The sequence below is a fragment of the Arvicola amphibius genome, chromosome 2, assembly GCF_903992535.2.
Source record: "Arvicola amphibius chromosome 2, mArvAmp1.2, whole genome shotgun sequence".
NCBI lineage: Eukaryota > Metazoa > Chordata > Mammalia > Rodentia > Cricetidae > Arvicola > Arvicola amphibius.
Genome location: NC_052048.2, coordinates 133,606,636 through 133,627,607, shown reverse-complemented (window position 1 = coordinate 133,627,607; position 20,972 = coordinate 133,606,636). Strand labels below are relative to the sequence as shown.

The 20,972-nt window shown below is 38.4% G+C and overlaps 1 protein-coding gene across 9 annotated transcripts in view; it reads left to right on the top strand.

Moving 5' to 3' along the window:
* Ncoa1 (nuclear receptor coactivator 1) overlaps positions 1-20,972 on the top strand; it is a 236,686-nt gene that overhangs the window by 46,465 nt on the left and 169,249 nt on the right. For 8 of the 9 annotated variants that reach the window (XM_038318461.2, XM_038318466.1, XM_038318465.1 and 5 more), the window contains exon 2: positions 16,172-16,306. The gene's annotated coding sequence lies outside the window, so the exon portion shown is untranslated. Of the gene's footprint in view, positions 1-14,620; positions 14,639-16,171; positions 16,307-20,972 lie in introns of those variants that run through there. The other variant, XM_038318458.2, reaches the window with a different exon arrangement.

The following is a 20,972-nucleotide window of genomic DNA, read 5'->3' as shown; positions in this document are numbered from 1 at the left end:
AATCAAATATATGGCTTGAACAAAAGCTACAATTTTTAGTATTTTGTTCACCTGTTATGTGCTTGTTCTCCTTACGTACTTGAAATGCAAGTCTGTCATGGTCCAGGAGGTTCCCCCTTTCTGTTTTCCATTTAACCACAATATCAAAAAGTACTCAAGAGTCCGTGGGCTTGTAAGCAGCACTAAAACTCTCAAGTTTAAGGAAGGAAGCTTGTGAGTTTGAATCTGGACTACCTCAAAACAAACAAGCAAGCAAGCAAACAAAATCAAGCCAGCACAGTGGCCCACGCCTTTAAGCCCAGTAATCAGTGCCAAAGGCAGGAGGATTTCTGTGAGTTCAAGGCCAGACTGGTCTACAGAGCCAATTTCAGGCCAGCTAGGGCTGTGTAGAGTGACCTTGCCTTACATTTAAAAAAATATTTGAAAACCAGTTATACAGACAAAGTATGAAAGGATTCTGTTTTGTTATAGTATTTGAAAACAAACCTATGTTTTAAAGAGTTAGTAGTTTGATTTAACTTAAGGGAAGACATAGGTAACCTTAAAATGCAAGCGGTCTGTCCTACTTACAGGAAGAATGAACTAAGGAGAACATGTGTTCCAATTTTTTTGGTTTTAATGTGCAGTATCATAATTAAGAGGAACACTGAAAAACTAGAACATTGTTTGAGATGGGATAAAACAATAAGTGGAACCTGCTGGTTACTATCTAATGTCTATTCTCCTTTTCTTTCTTAGTAACATAACTGCCACATTGTGGAATGTCCTGAGTGCAGCTATAGCGTGACACTTCCTAATGTCTATAAACATAGATATAATGTCTTTGGGCAGGGCCTCCAGGAAAGTTCTTTAAAGGGAATGGACTCATCTGTAAAACCTCAGAGGAGTTCTTATTGCTTTATAATTGCTGCAGCTTTGGTGGTAGTTGTTTGTTTGTTTATTGTTTTATTTGTTCATAAGATGATGTTCAACGTTGGATACCATGGAGCAAGGCTAGAGAAAGAAAAAGTAAAATAACCCAGGGTTCGGCATAGCTGTTGAGCTACCAGTCCACCCCAAGTGACGCTGTTTTCCAGACTTCCTATGAGAGAAAAATAAATCTTTCTTCCAACCGTTGGTTTTTGTTCATGTTCAACTGGAGTTGTGACTGTAGCAAGGCTACTTACTGGGGCAGCCTCAGCAGCCTTTTCCATGCAGATGGAGAGGAGGTTGTGGAACCAGCTGATTTGATGTCTCTTAGTTTGATACAAATTAACAAATAAAAAAGTTTAAACATATTGTCAAATAATCCTTGAGAGAGCCTTTCAGAGCTTCCAATTCTGAAAGAATGTAAGCGATTGCCTTTGTAGATGTAAGCAGACAGAAGACTAATAGGAGGGAAATGACTCAGGATCTTAAGGCCCAGTTTGAGTTCTCATAGAAGATGGCCACCTGTTAAATAGTTATAGCACTGGAGCATGTTTTAAAAATGAAATGAATCAAAAACCCAGGTCTTAGATTTAAAGGGAATGTGTTATAACGAGGAGTATTTTGAATACAGGTAAAAACTTTTGGAAAATGACACCATTAATTCTGAACTAAAATTATAGTGATGAGAAGCTTGGACACTTCAGAAAATCATACTAGTGGATTAGGATATTAGTTCAAATGATTTTTCAGAATTATGGTAAGAGGCTGAGATTCTGACAAAAAACATGTCATACACAGTAGACAGACCCAGGGGATCTGCCATATATAAACTGGTGTTTCTTGACAGGAATAGTGTGTTAATTATAAGCACATGCTCAAAGAAAGCAATGAAAAAGTTGTTAAACTGAAGTCTCACCTTTAGAAGAACTCAGCAAGTAAACAATATTAGTAATATGTTAGTCAGACTGCTAAGAGAAAATTCTGCAGTTATTGGTAGGAGTAAGGGGTTGGGGAATGATTTTCAAAAGATAATCAGATTGGTTGTAACCCAATCTTTAATGAAAAAATGCTACACCTTTGGATTAAAGGACTAGCAAGATTCCAGTTGAAAATTTTTGTTTCATGTGGTGGTACATGACTATAAATGTAGTAATCAAGAGGCTAGAGTGGGAGGGATCAGATTTGGATTTCTTACTTGCAGAAGATATGAAGTGAGAAATGGATGATGGTACAGAGGTGATCAGGTGGGTGTCATGCAGAACCTGGAAAGCAATGCCAGGTTAATTGGGCTTTATCTTAACAGGAAAGGGAAGCCATGAACAAATTTTTAATAATGTAGAAGTGCTATAGATAGGATCTAGTTTATTTTATAAAAGATCACTTAAGCTAGAGTGTGAATATATTAGAGCTAGGTGAAATTGGAGGCAGGGAGCTTAATTAAGGGGTTGTTTTACTAATATTTTTGTTCTAGTAATAAATATTTTTAGGTCAGAGGTGATAATTGACTATAGTAGGATCATAAGGATGGAGAGCATACGTAGGTTTAGGTTTTGGTGATTGGTTGTTCGATTGATGCCAAGGCTTTTGCAGGTAAATAGACAATGATGTTATTTCGTAGGTGAACCCTGGAGAAGACTAGGGAAGGAAGATAAGTTTAGTAAGAGTTGCTTATAGGGTAACTTACATTGAGATCTAGTTAATAGTTATTCAGATTTAAAGTTTAGAAGAGAAACTCAGAATAGAAAAAAAATTGGAAAGTGTCTTACTTTTCTATTGTGATGATGAAACACCATGACCAAGGCAGTATATACAGAAAGCTTTCATGGCTTACTGCTTCCGAGGGTGAGAGTTCATGGTGACAGAGTGAAGGAACAGCTGAGAGCTCACATCTTGATTGACATCCATGAGAGAGAGAGCTCACTGGGAATCATATGCGTCTTCTAAAGACCAACATCAGTGACACATCTTCTCCAACAAGGCCTTACTTCCCAATCCTTTCCTAAAAGTTCTGCCAGCTGGGTATCAGTTTTAGAAATTTATGAGCCTGTGGAGGTCATTCACATCCAAGCCACCAGTGTCTAAAGTTATGAGTGTGAAAAATCCACCTGGAGAGTATACAGACAGACAGACTATCTAGGTCATACTGTTGGACAGTACATCTGAAATGAGGATTCTGTTAGTTCAGAAAAGTATGGATATTAGAAACATAAATAACTGGCAACTGGTGGAAGACAGGTTGTGAAATTTTAGGTGAGGGGAAGACTAGAAAGAACCATGTACTAAAGACATTAGTATGGGTGCTTGTTTAGTATAGCCAGCTAAAGAACTGATAGTGGGTATACATGAACAGATGGCTCGTTACCCTCATTCTTTCCTATCTCGTTCAGTAGGGCCTGGAGACAGTGATACCAAGTAGCACTCACACAACACTCAGACTTTGGGGGTTAAAAAATATTCCTTAATATGTTGGGCCATGGTGGTGCACACCTTTAATCTTAATACTCAGGAAGCAGAGGCAGGCGGATCTCTATAAGTTCGAGGCCAACCTGTTCTACAGAGCAAGTGCCAGAACAGGCTACAAAGCTACACAGAGAAACCCTGTCTCAAAAACAAACAAAAAAATCCTTTAATAGAAAATCTAGGGTTTTTGGAGAATGGCAAATTTTAGGCCAGGACAGGGAATACTCCAAATTCTAAAGGGGCTTGGCAGAGGAATGGGGATACTGATCTGAAAAAAGCACCCAGTGACCAAGTGCTGCAACAATTTGAGCAACAAACAAATCAAACCCATAATATTAGATTATAACTCAAGCAAAAATAAATATTCTTGAATTCATATACTAGAAATTAATGATTAAATAAATGATCCAATTTATGTGTCTTCCAATGAAGAATCCCTGGTTTACCCCCAAGGGGCTGGAGTTTAAGTGCGTGCTGCACTGCATGACTGAGAAGGAAAACTCTTTGAACAGATGCTGTTGAACATTACTTAAGCTAAGATCGAGGTACTTTCATGGGATATGTTAAAGAACATAGCTTGTCATGGGAGCAATTCAAGAAGAAATCCAGGAAAGACTTGGGGCCCTAAAGTATATGCCTTTAACTTTGACCAATGTTGCAGAATATTTATTATAATCAGAAACTGACAGTCATTTTGTGTCTAACAAAAGCCCCCTTAAAACATCAGCTATGAGGAAGAGAGTCTAGTGAATCTCTTAATTATGCATGCATTCATCTAGTTTCTTATATTAAGCCTTCAGAGAACAAAAATATCAAGATCATGTCATGTTGGTCTCCTATGACATGAAAATGCCTGTGTGCTCAGTTCTGATTTAATATGTCATCTGTCTGTACAGAACCTCTCTGCAAGAAACATCATTTAAATAATGTGCATTTTCGAAAATTACCTCTGAAGCTAAGTGCACTAAGTTCATTGTTACTTGAGTAACTTGATATAGTCCCGATAGAAATTTCACATGTTTTCTTCTTGTCATCAAATGGAAACTTAGCGCCTGAAATAGATGAATTGAATTTTGACACTCAATATTTGCAATTGCTACTACCATAAGCTTGATAGTATCTGTTTCAATTGCTTAATGACACAGAACAAAAATTAGCCCCAAACTTGATAACTTAAATAGCTTTCTTTCTCTTTCTTTCTTTCTTTCTTTCTTTCTTTCTTTCTTTCTTTCTTTCTTTCTTTTCTTTCTCCTCTCTCTCTCTCTCTCTCTCTCTCTCTCTCTCTCTCTCTCTCTCTCTCCCCTTCCTTTTTTTTTCTTTCTTTCTTTGACAGTTATATGGAACCAGAGTGTGCAGACACCATTTAGCTAGGGGTTCTGCTCTTAGGTGCCTCAGCTGGGGTGACACTTACTCAGTTGCTTGTTGCTCTGGACTGGTCTGTCTGTAACTTCACCCATATGACTGACGCTTCCAGTATCTATACATGGCTTCTCCACAGCGTCGTGATGTTAGATATTCAGACCTCTTACATTGTCTTATGGTTTCCAAGGGGCAGAAGGGGGAAGCTGCTAGTCCTGCCAATTTCTGGAGTTTAAGAACATCATTTCCATCATATCCCCTGGTCATACGCAGGGCCAGCCAGGGTTAAGGGTCTGGGAAATGAAGTCTCATTTTTGCATAGGTCATATAATGTACTTGAAAGGAAGGAATTCATGAGAGTCATCTTTGGAGGAAAGCATGTGGCCTTATCACCAATCATATTATCTAATCTTTTAATTGGACATACAGGGTTTTGATTGATCTTGTGCTTTAATTTGTAATCCTGTTAGAAATTGGATGTTGTAAGTATTAAATAAAAATCATCTTAATTTAAAGGATTTTAAAATCATGCGCGGCCCTGTTACAACCTTTTTAGCCTGGTGTGGTAGCTTACATCTGTAATCCCCGTGTTCGGGAAATGAAGACTTTAAGATTGCAAGTTCAATACTGGGCTACATAGCCAGTTCTAGGCCAGACTAGGCTATAGAAAGAGACCTTGTCTCAAAAAACCAAAAATGAAATAAAGTATGTATATGAAAAGTCTCTTATTATTTTCATTCTGTACAAATTTATCCTGAGTAATTGGAGCTGTGCTATGAGAGTTTATCCTGATATGGAAAGTTAGTGGCACGTTCCCTATTTTCCTAAAGCCCAGCTAAACTTTGTGGAGCACAGTTTATCAAAAATTATCACAATTAAGCTGGGTGTGGTGGCTCATGCCTTTAGTCCTAGCACTTGTGAGGCAGAGGCAGGAGGATTTCTGTGAGTTTAAAGTTAGCCTGGTCTATATAGTGAGCTTCAGGGCAGCCACGTCAATGTAGAAAGAGAGACCCACCCTGTCTCAACAAACAAAACAAAAATTATAATTAAAATATGGGTACTTTAGCTAAGTAATTTTACTTCCTGAGTAACATAGTATTGATGGCAGTGTCAAAATATTTGAAGCAGTACCAGCGAGAGACTAATTAAATTACATACATCATTTAATATTGTGAAATTGTTTAAAGGATTATATATGTGGAGATTATATAAAAATGATATGAGATGAGCTATACTACACAGGAAGCATCTGAGAACGTGGTTTAATGGTAAAGGGCTTGCCTAGTGTTTCCAAGGCATTGGTTGGATCACCAGCATGAAGATGGAGTGGAGGACTAAAACATATCTTACTCTACTGTAAGAATGTGTAAATACTTACCTTTTTCGTAATGATATACGATGTTGTAGTACCCATGTGATCTGCTGAAGTTGAGTAAATGACCTGGGCAGTGTGACATAGCCTCGGGCTACTGTTGACATTCTGAGAACACCTCAAGAAAATTATCTATTCTCTCCATTTCAGAATGGGATGGCATAGAATTTGTTGTACTACTCTGAGTGACATACATTTAAAATTATATAAATTGTTTTGGAATTTTCTATTTAATATTTTGCACTACCATTGATTACAGCAGATAATTCAAACTAGAAAACAAAACCACAGCTAAGGGAGAGTACTGTTCTTCATTTATGCATATTTCCTCGTTTGAACCAGAATATTGAATTAGACATTTAGACAGGAATGGGCAAAGCATTAGTGAGAGAGATTAAACACATGAGTTGTATTATCTAGATTATGTGTTGAGAGTTGTCATCTTTGCATTGTTCAGATATTTCCCTATTACTTTATTGGATACTTATTTTCTTGTTGTGTTAAACAATTCATTGTATTCTAGAAACAGGTTCTTTATCAGATATTTATCTTGCAGATAGTTTATTGCTTAACATTATGTTTTTAGCATAATATCTTCTGAATGGTAGAAATCTATGTTGAGGCCCTTGCTTTAATTTGAGCACCTGACTCATTTAATTTGTTTTATTTCTTTGTCTTTTTTGTTTGCGTGCGTGTGTGCATGCGTGTGTGTGTGTGTGTGTGTGTGTGTGTGTGTGTGTGTTATGCATGTGTGTATGTAGGCTTTGTTAAAAAGTTCTTTGTGTGTGTAGGGTGATGTTGGGAGAATATTTGTTCCTGGTGAGAACTATTAGTCCAAAGTTTTAAAAGATGAAATATCTTTGCCACCTTTAATCCCAACACTCAGGAGACAGAGACTGGTGGATCTCTGAGAGTTTGAGGCTAGCCTGGTCTGAATAGTGTGTTCCATGACTGTAGAAATAACCAGGATAGCGAAGGATAAAACAATTATATTTTATTTATTATAAGGGGAAAACTCAAGAAACAGGAAACGAGAAATCCAAGCACAGCAATGTCCTGTGGGAAAAGGTGTAGAGAGGGTGCACACGGAGGTGCACACCTTTTATCTTGGGTCCCAGCGAAGCCATGGTTCCCCATCAGAGGACAGCCAAAACTATATAGTAAGATCCTGCCTCAAAAACAAAAAACAAAAAAAAAACCAAATTTAAAAAGATGCATGTCTTCAGCATTTCACATCTTGCTTAAAATAATGTCACTCCATATGTCATATGATAGACTTATAGCAAGTTGGTCTCATTTTAATTTTCCATTTTATGCTATAGCACATTTTTTTGTTCACATCATATTTATTTTGTCATAGCCAGAATCTGAAAACAACCCAAAATGCTCCTCTTTTACACCAAAGATAAATGAGAGACAGCATCCTTTACAATAGCCACAAATGCCATAAAATACTTGGAGTAACTTTAACCAAAGAAATGGAAAACTCTGTATGATAATAACTTTAAATCTTTGAAGAAACTTAAGATATCAGAAAATGGAAAGATCTCCTATTCTCTTTGGAAGCTAGAACCAACAAAGCAAAAATGACAGTCTTACTGAAATCAGTCTACAGATTCAATCCAAATGCCCATTAAAATTATAGCAAAATTCTTCACAGATCTTGAAAGAACAATCCTCAACTTCATACGAAAACCAAAAACTCAGGTTACCCTAAACAATCCTAAAATCCTGTACAGTCAGGGAACTTTTGAATGCATTACAATCTCTAACTTTTTTTTCCTTTTTTAAAATTTTTATTATTATTATTATAAATTTTCACCTCCTCCCCTCCTCCCATTTCCCTCCCCTTCCCCCATTTCTCCTTCCCTTCCCTCTCCAGTCCAAAGAGCAGTCAGCAGCTGAGGAGAGGGCGCCTGAACTGGCCCCCTATACTGTAGCCACTCTGATGAATATCTTGTATACCACCAAAGAACCTTCATCTGGCGATGGATGGAGATAGAGACAGAGACGCAGGAGAGAGAACATGAGCAAGGAAATCAGGGCCGCGAGGGGTGCGCTCACCCACTGTGATGGTGGGGCCGATCTAATGGGAACTCACCAAGGCCAGCTGGATTGGGTCTGATGGAGCATGTGATCAAACCGGACTCTCTGAACGTGGCTTACATGGAGGGCTGACTGAGAAGCCAAGGACAATGGCACTGGGTTTTGATTCTACTCCATGTACTGGCTTTGTGGGAACCTAGTCTGTTTGGATGCTCACCTTCATAGACCTGGATGGAGGGGGGAGGACCTTGGACTTACCACAGGGCAGGGTGCCCTGACCACTATAGCACATTTTAAAATTTCTTTATATGTTTTGTACCCTACAGTATATTATACTATGTTTAATTAGTTATAACCTCAAGTGAACAGAAATAAGAGGAGAGCTGGGAAGATTGTTTAGTGGTTAGTTAACCTGGCCTACAATCATGAGAACCAGAGGTCTGATCTCCAGTACCTATATAAATCTTGGATGCTCATGGCAGCTACCTGGAATTTCAGCTTTGGAAGGCAAAGACTCTAGGGTATCCTCAGAGAAAGCTGGCTAGCAAATCTAGCCATATTGGTAAGCTCTGGGTTTGTTTGAGGGGCCTACCTCATTGAATAAAATGGAAGATTGGTGGATAGTGTTTCCCTACATTAGCCTCAGGCCTCCAACATATATGAGTAACAATGTTCATATGCACTTACACACACAAGTATGCCTACATACCTGTAGACATGTACATAAACATGCACATCACTCAAAAATACAAAAATGGGAAAAAGAAAAATAAGAGAAAAATATTTTTATATTTATTTTCCTTTTCCAGCACTCCTCATTTGTTTTTTGTTTTTGTTTTGCACCTGGTATTATGCTCTTGACTGGAGAACTAACTTCCTTTAACATTTCTCATACTTACTGGTCTACTTTTTTATTTTTACTAGATTGTCTAATATTATGGTTATATGAAAGTCTTCTATGGTTTCAACAACTTTATCATTTCTGATTCTGTTGGTAGTTTTATCTCTTAATCTTAGTAGAAGGGTTTTTTATATTTCTTTTAATATTACTTTTTAATGTGTATGTATGGCCTATGGAGGCCAGAAAAAGATGTTGGATCCCTTGAGCTAGAGTTGTAGGTTGTGAGCAGCCTAATGTGGATGCTGAATATTGGACTTCTGCATGAGCAACAAGCACCTTTACCTGCTGAGCCTCGTCTTCTACCCTAAATGTCTGTTTTTCTTGCTGTTGTTCATGCATCCTAAGTTTTTCCTTATGGTGAGTCCTTGCAGAAGGACAGAGGAGATGCGGATATTCTTCTTCTGCAGTTCTCTCTGGTCCTCTGTGCTGTGCCTTGAGTCCATGTGTCAGGAACTGAGCTGGGTTTGGGTTTGCAGTCATTACTTTTAGTTTACCCCTGGCTTTAAGCTTCCTAAACACTATCTTCTGCTCACTGTGTCTAGATCACTGCACACGGCATTGCATGCTGTTTTCCCTCTGTGTTTTGCACCACCTACCTTCCAGCAGTCTTCGCATATCTGTTCCATAGAGGATTGCATTTTATGTGGTTGTCCATCTCCTAATGATCGATATGGCTTCTCTTTGTTCTGATCTGGAATCAATTGCAGTCAGGCATTGAGGTTTGGGCTTTGTCAGCATTCTTGTTCTTGTTCCCTTATGGAAGTCATATTCTACTATTTATTTGTGGTTAGTCCTGGACAGGAACCCCCTACCCTTCCCCTAGTTGTATTAGATGTCTCCTTGTGATTGGTGCAGCATTCCTTGCCCATTACCTTTTCTTGTTCCTCAACCCTAGCAACAGTATTCTTTGTTTCTCACACTGAGTTTTTTCCAAACCACATCCCCTCCCCAGAGGCTTAAGCATTTTGATTTTACTCTCCCTTTAAGCAATGGATTTTTGCCTGGACTGAAGTGAAAGGTTTTCTATTGTTTCTCTAAATTCTAGGCTTTTTCCCCCTTTTGGAGAACAGGCAAGCTTTTAGACCCATTCTAGATTCTTCCTGCATGTTGTTCTAGTAATTCAGGGCTCCTCTGGCCTCCTGTCTTACTCTGTGTATGTATGTACACTGTGTATATACACCTGTGTGCACATGCATGTGGAAGTCAGAGATTGACATGGGGTATCTTTCAGGACTGTTCTCCACTTTTATTTTTTGAGACAGGTTTCACTAATTCTGAAGTTCATTGATTCTGCTTGATTAGCTGAAAAATGAGCTTCAGAAATCTGCTAGTCTTCCCAACCCACTGTGTGAGATTATAGACACATGCCACCATGAAAATTACTGACATGTTTCTTAAGTTCTGGGGACCAGAGCTCAGATCTTGATTCTATGTGCCATGGGTATCTTACTAATTGAAGGTAGCCTTTCCTGTCATATTTCTAATCTTTCTTGGGACACCTGTTTGAGGCACATGGATTGTCTTCCAGTTAAGTCTTTGTGTCTGGGGATCCACAGCTATTCCAAAATGACATACTGGTTTATACTAGATTTTGAAGAATTCATTAGGATTTCAGCTAGGTTCTTATTGAACTGTTGTATATTGACCACTTCTTTTTCTGTGATTTACCAAACAGTTTACAGTCATTTCTTGGAGGAGCTTATCCCTCCAAGGAAAAAAAAATTTACTAGGAATTTTACTAGACTTACTTGGTAAATAATAAATTTACTTGGTTGCTCTATTCTGCACCATTCTTTGTTAGAATAAGAGACTGTGTGTGTGTGTGTGTGTGTGTGTGTGTGTGTGTGTGTGTGTGTGTATCTGTGTGTCTGTATCTGTCTATGTCTGTGTGATCCCCTACCCCCAACCAGGGATGACATGTTTTGTGGCTTTCTGCATCTGTGTAAAAGTGGAATTGCCTAGAGTTCCATTAGCTGCTTTCCTGCTGCTGTGATAGAACACACTGACAAACACACTGACAAAGCACACCTTAAGGAAGAAAAGGCGTCTTTTAGCTTTTGGTTCCAGAGAGATGGAGCTCATTATACTGGGGAAAGTGTAGCATGGTGGCAGGAGCAAGAAAGTGGCTGATCATATTTTCTTCCACACACCTGAAGCAGAAAGAAAAAGCAGTCCCATGGCCAACACATGATGCAGAATGCATTTAGTTCAACTTCTTCAACATCCCCTGTAACCATTAATGGTCTTCACACTGTTCAAAAGGCCAAAAACTCAAAGTGTCTCCTGAGACACAAGGCAATCTCTTAACTATGTCCCCTTGTAAATTAAAAATAAATGAAAAAAATCACATAGTTCCAAAATACAATAATACAAAGTATCATTAGCTTTCCAAAAAGGAATGGAGGACACAATGAGAAAAAAATAGACCAAAGCAAGCCTGAAACCCAGCAGGGCAAGCACTAAATCCTGTCATGTGTCTAGGTCTTGAGTTTTAAAGGGCTTAGATTGCTCTGCCCCTTCAGCTTTGCTATCTAACACTTTTGCCCCCTCTGGACTAGATCAACTCCCAGTAAGCTGTTCTCCTTGGTGCTTATCTTACGGTTCTGGCATCTCCAACATCTTAGTAACTCCACATAATCTAGGCTGCTTCACATTAGCTGATTTTACCAATGGCCTCTTAAGAACTACTCACACAGACTCCAATCCTGCCACACATTGCCTAGCCTCACTGGCTCTCATAAACTGTGGGGAAAGAATCCATGACTCTTCAATCTTGTTTCTTGTCTCTAGAACCATTACCACATAGATGAGACTACCATGTTCATCTGCCAGTTTAAGATGTTCTCTGACCCTCTTGGACAACAGCTACAGAAGCTTCTACACATGGAAACTTGAAAACCTCACTAGGCAGTTGCTTGCTAGGAGCAAGGAATCCCTTGGGTTCTCATCATAAGTTGGAGGCATACTGGTGGGTTTGGCCCTGAGGGTAGCTTTTCTGTTTTTCCAGTGCAGAGCAGGAGGCTCTCTCTAATGGTTAAACTCTTTTTAATTAAATTATATAATTTTACAAAATTTCCCCTCCTCCCCTCCTCACCTCTCACCCTCCCCCTCTCTCTCCAGTCCAAGGAGCAGTCAGGGTTCCCTGCCCTGTGAGAAGTCCAAGTTCCTCCGCCATCCATCCAGGTCTGGGAAGGTGAGGATCCAAACAGACTAGGTTCCCACAAAGCCAGTACATACAGTAGAATCAAAACCCAGTGCCATTGTCCTTGGCTTCTCAGTCAGCCCTCCTTGTCAGCCACGTTCAGAACGTGGTTAAACTCTTGAACCATTACTGCCTCTTTTTAACACACGTCTTGACTACAATCTTCAGCTTCCTCACCAAACTACATCTTTCATGTCTTTATGAGCCACCTGTTGCTGTTTTTTTCATTTTATAGCTGTGGTAGAGTAATCAGTAATAACCAGACCACAGACTCAGCATTATGCTATCTTGAAATTTCCTCTGCCAAAGAAATTAGCCTTCTGTGTTTTAATTTAGCGGATGCAGATTCTCGGGACATGGGCAGAATACAGCTAGGTTTTTTGGTAAACTGTCATATGAAAGGCTTTTAGCCCAATTGCTGATAGAGTCCTTGTTCATATCAGAAACCCCATAAGACAGACCTCCACTGTCTTCATTACCTTCAGCAGTACTGTCTTCAAGGCTCCTATGAGAATGACCACTAAGCTCTGCTCATAACATTCAATAGCTTTGCTAGTCCAAAGTTCCAGAGTCTTTCATATTCTTCTGAAAAACAACATAGGCAGGTTCTTCACAGCAACAAACGCTGCTTCCTGGTACTAGTTTCTGTATTAATTACTTTGCAGCTGCTATGATAAAACACACTGACAAAAGCTACGTAAATGAAGAAAGGATTTATTTTAGCTTATGGTTCCAGAGAGATGAAGTCCATCATGGTAGGAAACTATGGCATGGTGGCAGAAGCAGAAAGTTGACTGATCATATTTTATCTATACATAGGAAGCAGAGAGAAAAAACAGGAAATAGGGCAAAGGCATAAACTCTCAAGGCCCAGCTCCAGTGATGTACTTCCTCTAGCAAGGCTCCACCTCCTAAAGACTACATAAGCTTCCTAATCAGTGCACCAACTGGGACTAAGTGTTCAATCACATGAGCCTGTTGGGAACATTTCTTATTTAAACTATCAGAGAGAGTGCTTGACAAGGTATATGCCATTTCAAATGTCTCTTCTTGCTGATCTTCTACAATGCTTTCATTTTTCTTTATTTGCCTCATTTATGAAAATTTAATCAGGGGGACTACTTCCTTAGCAAAACATTGACTGTCCCCTCCAAGCAGAGCAGAACGTCCCTGACCTTTATCTCTTGTATACTGTGTTTCATTTGTCTCAAGCCCATGGAAATCAACCCTCAGCAAGCGTTACTGATTTCAGATTTTGAGACCTGTTTCTTGGAGGATTATCCCTCTATTCTTCAGTGTGAATAGCAGTTAATAAGTTTCAGATGGACTCATGGAGTCAGCTTGAAAGAAAAAATAAAACGGTATAGAAGGGAACTTGTTTATTAATAGAATAAACATTTTAGGTTTTTAAAATTTATATGTGTTTGGTGCATGTATGTATGTACTTGTGTATATGTACCCATATATGAACACACAGGCAAATGTGTGTGTGCTTGTGGAAGCCAGAGGCCAATGTTGGGTATTTTTCACATTTTTATTTTTCTGAGACATGGTCTCTTCACCAGCCCTGGAGCTCATCAGTTCAGTTAGATGGGCTAGCCTGTCAGCTCTGGAGAGCTGTGACTTCAGCCCTGCTTTTACATGGGTACTGGGGATCTGAACCCAGGTCCCCAATGCTTGTACAGCAAGCTTTTGGTCCACTGGCCCATTTCCCTAAATCCAAATTAAGATTATTGTACATGTATTTTTTAATTTATACATAAATTGTACAGTTATATTAATTTATTTTTGGTTTTTCAAGACAGGGTTTCTCTGTGCAACAGTCCTGGCTGTCCTAGAACTTGGTTTGTAGACCAGGCTGGCCTTGAACTCACAGAGATCCACCTGCCTCTGCACCCTAAGTGCTGGGATTAAAGTTGTATGCCAGCATTACCCTACTATGAGATAGAATTTTTAAATTGTATCTTTTTAACTGATGGATGAAAATATAAAAATTGTACTTATTTGTGGGGCATCAGGTAATTTCCCTCTTCTGTGTGTGTTTGTGTGTGCACACATGTGTGCACATGAGTGTGAAGCACAGAGTAGAACCTCAGCTGTTGTTCCTCAGTTACTGTCCACCTTGTTTTTTGAGATAGGATCTCTCATTGGCCTGAAACTTGCCACATAACCTGAGCTTTCCAACCAGGAAACTTCAGGGGTCCAATGGTGTTGATACATGTTCATTATGTAATGTTTTTGTCAAGTTAAATGTTTATCTCTCCAAACATCATTTCTTTATGGTAAAAACACTTAATTTCTTTCTCCTAGCTTTTTGAAGTATATACTACAATGCTGTACAGTAACACCACTGTATGACAGACCACCAGAATTTCCTATTTCTATCTAGGTTAGTACCTATTGTTCAGTCTCTTCCCGTCGCTCTCTGCTCCTAATCTCTACAGCCTCTGGTCATGACCATTTTATTCTTAACATCTACAAGATCAGCTTTTATATTCCACATGTGAGTGAGATTATGCAGTACTCATCCTTCAGGCTTATGTCAATTAATGTAATTATCTTCAGTTCCAGCCATTTTGTCACAAATGACAGGATTTCAATCTGTTTTATGGCTGAATATATTCCATTGGGTGTGTACACCACATTATCGTTACCCATTCATCAGTTGATGGGCACTTCGGTTGTTCTCATTTCTTGGCTATTATGAATAGTGCTGCAATGAGCATTGGAGTGCAGATGTCTCTTTGATGTACTGATTTCATTTCCTTTGGATATAGATCCAGAAATGGAGTTTCTGGATCATATGGTAGTTCTATTTTTAATTTTTGAGGAATCTCCATACTGTTTTCCATAATGGAGGTAGTAATTTGCATTCCCAACCGCAGTGTACAAGGGTTCCCTTTCTTCCACATCCTCATCAGCACTTGCTGTCTTTTGTCTTTTTGATAGTGCCCATTCTTATTGAAGTGAGATGATATCTCATTGTTATTTTGATTTGCATTTCCCTGCTTATTAGTGATGTGGAAAGCTTTTTTCAGACACTTGCCCATTTGTGTGGAATAAAGGACAGCAGTTGTGGAATAAATAGGGTGGGTGAAAAAGCAGAGAACACTGTGGGCATGAAAATAGGAGAGAAGGTAGTTGTCCAGATGGTTAGTGTTCGAATACAACTGGCTGAACATTAGTCCTGGGAACCACAGAAGGAATTAAATAGCCCAGGGTCCTAAATTGACCCAATAGAGTGATCATCTCTGGAGCATGGTTATCTGTTTGTGGTTTAGAGGGATGTGAATGAAGAGGTGGCTCTTAGGGTTGGTATACAGCTCAGTTAGTTGGCAGGGTTAAATTCTTAGCATGCTGACTTCTCCCTGAGTGATTAAACTAAAGCCATTAGGACTCCCATTTCTTAAGAAAGCTCTCCCTGCAAGGTCCCCACTGCTTGGTGGTAATTCTGAGGCGGAGTAGGGACAGTCAGCATTACCAGTGGCCCAAATATGAATACTAGCCATAATACTGGGTTCTTTGCTAGCCCTAATTTTTTTTTTTTATTCTGGAGCTTCTGTCTTTTTTTCTTGTTTGGTTTTACCTGGGGTAGGGTGTAGAGGATGTTGCTTGGATGACTTCAGCAGTTCTGTGTGGGTGTAGTCTGAGGCCTTTTGATTCTTTGGGACATCAGTGAAAACTCAGTTTGCTGCAGCTTTCCATAAGGGCCTGAACTTTTTTTTTTTTTTTTAAAGCAGTCAACTTCTCATCAACTTTATATATTTCTCTGTTATTCCTGTAATCTTGGATTTAATTTCTTTTCCACCTGCAGTAGTGATACAATGAGAATTGGCATTCTTATCCACTTAGAGCATCTAAGAACCTTTGTGTGCCTAATGGATTTCTGTGGCCTAAATGTGCCTTCTTTCTTCTGCTTTAGGTCTGTCCATACTAATGAAAATGTAACTGGAACTGATCTGATGATAAAACCAAGGACCATTAGACAAGATCACGTGGGAGGAAACCTTGCTTCCTAATGAAGCCACCAACATTCAGAATTTCTCCCTGTTCAAAGGTATTTGAGGCACTATTTTACTTGACTTGCTGGTGGTGATTTCATAATGTTCTATATGTAGATTTGGTAAGTTTAACTGTTCTTACATGTTAGAGGGTTTAGCTTTTTGTTGTTGTTTTTGTTTTTGTTTTGTTTTGTTTTGTTTTTCGAGACAGAGTTTCTCTGTAGCTTTGGAGCCTATCCTGGAACTACCTCTTGTAGACCAGGCTGGCCTCAAACTCACAGCGATCCACCTGCCTCTGCCTCCCGAGTGCTGGGATTAAAGGTGTGTGCCACCGCCGCCCAGCAAGGGTTTAGCTTTTAAAGACCAGTCCACTGTTCCCCATGGCCTGCCTTACTCCACTCTTTAAGAAATAGACTAAAGATTAATTAATACTCAGTAAGCTATACTAGAATTGGAGTAATGTTACCTGAGAATCCTGTGCCTACCTGCATTCCCAGCCTTTAGGAGGCTGAGATAGGGAATCATCATGAAATTTAGGCCATCCTGGCCTCACAGTGAGATCCTGTTTCCACAAAACTAAAAAGAAAGTCAATTTAATGGATATTTGATTATGTCATGATTCTTGACATTAACTGCTAAATCCAGTGTCCTAACAGAGCCTAGTCATTCATAGTGAGGCCTTTAGTAATGATCATAACATGGTTCAGTTAGACACTTTTTTCCTTTTCTCTTAAACTAAGTGTGAAGGATTTTCTAGCCACCAGAAATGTCACTGTTATTCCTGTGGGACCTTTGGATCTGGTGGTCTAGTTTCACTTGGAGGAGAAAGGCAAGATACATAATTAGAGAGTCAAGTGACTTCTAAAACATGAGGTGGATCTCCACTTTAGAGAATAACATAAGACAACTAATCCCCAAAAGGAAATGTAATAGCAAAGGAAATAAACACAACAATAGTTATCTATGTACAAATTAGAAACAGAAGAGAGTTATTTGTGTGTTTTGTTTAAAAATAATTTTTTTCTTTATTTTTTTACATAAATGAAGGGAATGTATATTAGGATAGACAAAGCTGATTGATATCTAGGTCAGAAAAACAAAAGAGCCAGTCACTGGTTCTTCTTATCTCTACCTCAATCCGAAATGGCGATCCTGCCTCCAGGAATCTCAGAATGAGACTGTGTGAGAGCTGTCTCCTCCCATCTTATATTTCTTTCTAGTGCTGGGATTAACGGCGGGCACCACTGTCACCCAGTTTCTGTGACAAACTAGCATGGCTACTGGGATTAAGGATGTGTGTCACCACTGCCTGGTCTGGATGCTGACCAGTGCAGCTCTTTTACTCTCTGAACTTCAGGCCAGCTTTATTTATTAAAATACAAATGAAATATCACTACAGTTGAAGATACAGGTTGCTCAGTTTTTTGTTTACTCTGGGGCCAGCAAGACTAAATACGACATCTGAAACCAATTATGTACAACCATAAAATCATAATTTAGATTCCCTTTCTAAGTAATACAGTTATATTCTACATTAGGACCTTACCAATAGAAAATATTTGGGTGTAGGAAATTATGATCAGTTGAATTTTCTTGCTAATTTGTTGTGGATGGTGGATGCTAAAATTCTCTGTAGTTTAAAATAGGTTGCTTGAATTCTTGTTCAAGAATTTGAATTAGTCAGTTTCAGATACCTCTTCAATATTGCAAAGTCCTGAGGGTAATGTCTGTATTCATATTTACTTTTGCTTTGAAAACAAAGAGAATTGCAAGTTTAATAATACCTTTGAACTGTATGTACCCTCTGATAAGGTTTTAGAGAAGTTTAGAATGTGAGATTGTGGGATTATGTTGCATGGTGGGTTCCAGTTACGTGAAATCAGTAAAACATGAGAGAATGAATTAAGGCCATAGAAAATTATCCAGATTATATGTTCTTTATTACAGTTTTCACAGCTACAATGTTACCTGTTAAAACAGTTTTGTCTGGACTGTGTAAAGAGTTGGAAACAAATTTTGTTAAAGTAGGTGATGGGAGGTCTAGGCCTGTGCTGTGCTACTGCTGTGGTCTGCAGCAAAGGGCACAGGCTTCCAAATGCCTTTCATGGCACCAGGGAAACTGAATTCATACTTCTTAGCTTTTTAATAATTACTGTTTAGACTTCTGCTAAAAGATAAAATATATGTATAAAACAATATAAATGGATTTTGGAATGATATTAATTAAATTATCATTAAAACCAGAGTGCCTTACTACTAAAGTATCTAGAAATTTCCTTTTCATAGCACAAAACATACTACGACTGAGAAGCTTGTAAAACCAGTTTCAAAGTTAATGATAAATATTATGCTTGGAGAGAAAGTAAAATGAGCTTTTAGCAAAAATGTCATATCAAAGCCATCTCATCTGGAGAAGCTGTTACTACCACACACATGCTGTTGGGTATTTTGTTTTTTGGTAGAAGGAAAGCTCTGATATTTTGATAAATATCAAACAATACTTCTTTAGGTGTTACTGGCTAGGACTGAAGGTACAAAGGTTTCTTGTTTGAATTTTGTTTTGGCCGGTTGATTGGTTGATTTATTTTAAAGTCACTTGTAGCCCAGAGAAGTTGCATTTGTTCCTTCAGTTCAAAGAACAAACAACTACCAAAAACTACAAGAAAGGGCATCTTGGATTGTTGAGTAAAAAAGACTGCACTGTGATAGCAACTCATATCCTGTTTCTTCCAAGGAAAAGAATTAGTATTCAGTAATGTATTTCCATCTTGATTCAGCATTGTGAAAATTGAAGCTGTAAGCAGTGTTTGGCCACTAAACCCATATCTTTTCAGAAATTGTAAAGAAATAAGTGGTCAGCAACTATAGAATTATGTTTTGCCATGGTATTGTCTGCTATTGATACAGGTGAAAATGTTTATGCATTATGAATTTGTGTTTTGGTAAAATTGGATAAATATTTATTTATAAGTGATAAATTTATTTTTCTTATTTCAGAGGGCCTGATTTAGTATTTCAAACAGTTTCAATTTATAGCTTTATTAATATCACAAGTCTTGATGTTAAAGAAGAAATATGTGGACTTTGGAAAAATCTGATTTATACCACAGAATAACTCAATCTCTAAGAGTTTAACTATTTTCCTGTATTTGATTATTTTACAAAGTTATCAAAATAGATAAGGGAGTTAAAATTTTTTAGAGTCAAATAACAGTAGGGAAGTTCACTTACCTGAACCTTTGGGATATAGCTAAGGCATTTCTAGGAGGGGAGTTTATAGCTGAGAGGGAGCAGCAGGAGGCTCCCTAAGGCTTGCTCACCAGTCAGTCTAATCAAATTCGTGAGTGTCTGGTTTAGTGAGAGACTGTCCTGTATCCCAAGGTTTACTGTCCAGCCAGCCTAGCTGAAGCTCAGGAACCCAAGCTGTGCATTCAGTGTGAAGCCCTGTCTCAAGGCTGCAGGTCTGAGTGGTTGACAAGATTCAGTGTCTTGCTTTGGCCTCTACATTCGTGTACATGGGCATGCAACTACACATACAAGAGAGAGCCTTTCTCAAAAACTATGGTGCAGAGGTTAAGGAAGCTACCTGCCGTTAATTTTTGACCTCTGTGCACACACACACATGCACATATCCACACAAACATAAATAAAAACTTTAAAAGAAGTTAGAGAGAACTCAAATAACTTTAAATGATTGTACCATAAGACCTTAGAAAAAGAACAAGGCAAAATCCAAATTAGTAGAGAGAAACAAATAATAAAAACCATGCTGAAATTAATGAAATGTAGACTAACAGAACAGTACCAGAATGAATAAAACAAAGTATTTGAAAAAATGATTAACAAACCTGTAGCCAAATTAACCAGAGAGAAAACCTAAGTTAATGACATTAGAGATGGAAAGGGGTCTGTTAGAACATATTCTACTGGATGCAGAGGTCAATTAGAGACCTCTTTGAAAACCTGTAAGCCAAAACACTGGAAAATCTAGACACATATGACTTACTAAAATTAAATCAAGAGGACATATGCATACAACTTGTGATCAGATCTATAACATGCAGCAAAATTGAAGCGATAATAAAGAAATCCCTCAACAAAGAAAAGCACAGGAACAGCTGTATTCACTGTGGCATTCTACACCAGCTGTCTTCACGTGCCTATGGAAGAGACAGTAGCAAAGCTCTTGTGTGAAGTCGGAGTCATCCAGACACTGAAGCAGGACAGGAAAACCAGCAACAAGAAGAGAATATTGTATAGCAGTTTTACTAGTGAGTGTAAGCACAAAAGCTCTCAGTAAAATACTTACAAGCTGAATTCAAGAACACATCAAGAAGATCAGCACCATAACCACGTTGACTTTACTTAAGAGATGCAAGAATAAATCATATATAAACCAGCAATTTAACAACAACAAAACAAAACATAAATACATTTCAGGTCAGAAGTCACAAGATGTTCTCAGTAGATGTAGAAAAGGCATTTAACAAAATTTAACATCCTTCATGATAAAAGTTCTGAAGAAACTAGGAAAGAAGGACTGTATCTCAACTTAATAAATGATTTATATGGCAAACTTTATAGCCAATGTCATACTAAATGCGGAGAAAACAGGAAGCATTTCCTTTAAAGTGGGGGATGAGACAAGGGTGCCCAACTTTTTATGTCCTTATTTAATATAATGTTCTCACAGTCTTTGCTAGAGCACTAAATCAAGTCAAA